The 4,016-nt window shown below is 50.1% G+C and overlaps 1 pseudogene; it reads left to right on the forward strand.

The window, feature by feature from the left end:
* Nucleotides 1-4,010, forward strand: part of LOC112075740 (mitogen-activated protein kinase kinase kinase 9-like) — a 34,932-nt pseudogene extending 30,922 nt beyond the window's left edge.
* The last annotated feature ends 6 nt before the right edge of the window (nt 4,011-4,016 follow it).

Consider the following 4,016-nt stretch of genomic DNA (forward strand, 5'->3'; position numbering starts at 1 on the left):
AAACATTATGATCAGAGATGGGTAGGGGACTGAAAATAGCAATTATCAGAGATGGTGGGACTGAAATAACTTTATTAAAGATGCGGTAAAGGACTAAATAACATATAAAGATGGGTAGGCGACTGAAAAACATTTATCAGAGATGGTAGGACTGAATAACATTACAGGCGTAGATATTTAATCTCAGAGATGGGTAGGGACTGAATAACATTTATCAGAGATGGTAAGGACTGAAATAACATTATGTAAAGATTGGGAAGGACTGAAATAACATGCATCAGAGATGGGTAGGACTGAAATAAAATAAATGGAAGTAGACTGTTAAAAAATATAAAGATGGTAGGGACTGAAATAGCATGATCAGAGATGGTAGGGACCCTGAAATAAACATTATCAGAGATGGTAGGACTTGACAAATAACATTATCAGAGATGGTAAGGACGAAATAAACATGATAGAGAGGTGGACTGAAATAACATTATTAAGATGGGTAAGGACTGAAATAACACTGATCCAGAGATGGGTAGGGACTGAAATAACATTATTAAAGATGGGTAGGGACTGAAATACTTGATCAGAGTGGTATGACTGATTAGAGATAGGTGGACTGAAATAACATTATTCCTAAAGATGGAGAAGGACTGAAAAACATTATAAAGATGGTAGGATGAATAGCAATTAAGAGATGGTAGACTGAAATCATATCAGAGATGGGTAAGGACTGGAAAATACGATTTTAAAGATGGGGGTAGGACTGAATAATTATAGAGTAACGATGAAATACCAGTTATAAAAGGTAGGATGTAATGATGGTAGGACTGAAATAACATTATCAGAGATGACTCGGTGACGTGCCCCCAACCGATTGTGTTTTTTTTGTAGTTTACCTGCTTTGTTGTGTAACTTACTTTTTTAAACAATTTTTGTACATAATGATGCCCTATCGTCCTTAATACCGAAATAACTTCTAACAATCAGACTGCATTACTCTCACCACGGACTAGGACTATTAATCCTTTTTCTTAACTTTCACGACTCTGAACGAAGCCCGAGTGGGAGGGATATAACGGCTCCCTCGGAGTTAACAACATAACGATTAAATTACCAGTGGAACACACCAGTATCGCGTGAAAGAGTGCGAGGGGGAAAGGGAAAGAGATGCCGGAAAGCGGCTTGCATCGTCTGAAGAGGAAGAGCGGAGGGCCATTCAAAAATAATACACTGCCCAGACTTCCACCTCGAATACTGAAATAACATGATCCAGAGTATCAGAGATGGGTAGGGACTGAAATAACATTATTAAAGATGGGTAGGGACTGAAATAGCATGATCAGAGATGGGTAAGGACTGAAATAACATTATCAGAGATGGGTAGGAACTGGTATAAGATTGATACTGATAGCCTAACATGCTTGCTGTTGCTAGCTAATTTGTCCTGGGATAAACATTGGGTTGTTATTTTACCTGAAATGCACAAGGTTCTCTACTCCGTCAATTAATCTGCAGATAAAAGGTAAACCTAGTTAGTTTCTAGTCATCTCTCCTCCTTCAGGCTTCTTCTTCTTCTGTGGTCTTTAWATGTCGGTTGGCAACCAACTTTAAGGTGCGTTACCACCACCAACTGGACTGGAGTGTGAACCTCAGTTCATCTTTCAATCACCCACGTGGGTATATTCTCCTAAAAACCAATGAGGAGATGGAAGAGGCGGGACTTGCAGAGCATCAAGCATCCCAAAATAGAACGTTTGACGCTCGTGAGCAGTGTGGGTGCAATGATTGAATAGCATGTATGTGTTACATTTATTTTGCAACGCGAGCGGTYTGGTCAGAWTGTAACAGAGATAGGTCAGGACATGTACCTTAGCAACAAAGGGTTTCCAGTAATCAAAAGCCACAATAATGTAATGTCGTGAAACCCTCTCCTCCCTGTAGAGAATGAAGACTGCTGCTACACCACTGACCCAGCTGGAGGGGCCAACGCATCCCCCAGCCAATCCTACCTCTGCATCCCRTTCCACAGGGAGGGGCCTGTTGCCGACGGTAACGCAGGAGGAGGCGGGGAGTACTGCCCTAGTTACCATAGCACCCCGGCCCCGGACACGCCCCCCAGTAGGAAGGGTCAAGCCGGGCGGGGGAGGTCAGAGCTGGTGCTACTGGGGTGTGGGGCCTTGCTGGCTGCAGTAGGACTGGGCTTCAATATGATGACTCTGGCCCAGCCTGGGACTGGTTCTGGGTCTGGGACTGAGGGGGCTGCGGAGAGCAGCAAGCCACCTCGCTGGGAGGGCTTCTTCCACCGTACAGGGACAGGGGGCCAGAGACGGAGCACCAGTCCCCCCACACGCAAGCTCTTCAGGCGGGGAGGGGACAAGGAGAGCCCCCTGAAGCACTCGGTTGCCCCGGTGACGGAGCGGGTTGGAGGCGGACTGTTCCCGTCATCTCTCACACTGCTGTCACTGTCGTCTGTGTCGGACTGTAATTCTACGCGGTCTCTGTTACGATCTGATAGTGAGGAACTGTTGGTCTACCGCACTGCCTCTCCCCAGGCACCTGTTCAGCCTTCTGTCCAGCCCCACACCTCMGTTCACCCCCAGCCCCAGCATGCCTCACTCAACCCCTTGGTCAACACACACCTGGAGAGCTTCAAGCGTCACCCTCGGCAGTCCCTGACCCCGACCCATCTCCCCTCCGTTCCATCCTCCTCACGCTGTCTACACCGGACCCCATCTGACGGCGCCATCAAGACACGCTGCCCTCCAAACTATATCCACCCTTTTCCTTTACCTGTCAGAGCAACTCCGGAGACCACAGGTATCTTCACTGTTCTCCTACAGACAGTTACTTGTTGATCTGCTCTAGCTATATGGCCTGATTCATCCTGTCTTTAATATCCCGAGATGTTCTACAACTGTTTTTCTTTCTCTATTCTCAAACAGATGGAGGTCTCAGGGGTCTAAGTGAACACGTATCCCAGGTTCCCCGGTTGCCAGATCCAAATCTGGTGTTTCCCCCTACACCCCGCCGCCGCTGCCCTCCTGAACGACCCAAAACCCTGGACTTCCTGGTTAGACCACGCCCCTCGCCACGGGTACGCTGCGACGTCTTCTTGGGCCAGTCACCTGGGCGGGGCAGAGGAGCGGGGCAGGGGAATGGAGAGTCCCCAGCCCACACCACCAGCACAGACACCCCTCCCACGGTGGAGTTTGGCAGGGACATGACCGTGCTTCCTACCCCCTTGGAGCCCCCGACACCATCCCCAAGGAGGGGACACAGTCTGGAGGCGCCGACGCCCTCACCAAGGAGGGGACACCCACTGCTAACCCATCACATGGAGCCCAGAGACATGGAGGTACTAGCCACCCCCATGGAYCCCCCTACACCCTGCTCAACCTCCCCGCGGCGGAGGGGGGACAYTCTGCTGGACCAACAGGACGAGGAACAGTGTCTGGACCCAACCCTRCCACTCTGCAAACCAGAGTCCCAGTTCCCCAAATGTTCCCCGTACCGCTACCGGCCTGGGTTCTTTTCCTAACCTGGTCCAGTGTGCGTTCTGATCCTCCTCTGGTCCAACCTGGGTTCTGATCCTAACTCGGTCCATCTTGCGCTACCAGCCTGGGTTTTGGTCGTACACTGATCCAATCTGGGTTCTGGTCCTAATCCGGTCCTTGTAACGCTACCGGCCTGGGTTCTGGTCCTAACCTGGTCCAGTCTGTGTTCTGGCCATAACTTGGTCCAGCATGGGTTCTGGTCCTAACCCAGTCCCCGTACTGCTACCAGCCTGGGTTCTGGTCCTAACTTTGGATCCTCTCTTAAAACACCAACAGAAACCTCTCCTAGAGTCCTAGAAATAGACCCAGCCCATACTGTTGCAGAGGAGTGSAGGAGGACTGGGCCAGCCAGCCCACACTGTTGYAGAGGAGGGGAGGAGGACTGGGCCAGACCACACTGTTGGAGAGGAGGGGAGGAGGACGGGGCCAGCCCACACTGTGGGAGAGGAGGGGAGGAGGACTGGGCCAGAC

This window comes from Salvelinus sp. IW2-2015, unplaced genomic scaffold (genome assembly GCF_002910315.2).
Source record: "Salvelinus sp. IW2-2015 unplaced genomic scaffold, ASM291031v2 Un_scaffold3362, whole genome shotgun sequence".
Classification (NCBI taxonomy): domain Eukaryota; kingdom Metazoa; phylum Chordata; class Actinopteri; order Salmoniformes; family Salmonidae; genus Salvelinus; species Salvelinus sp. IW2-2015.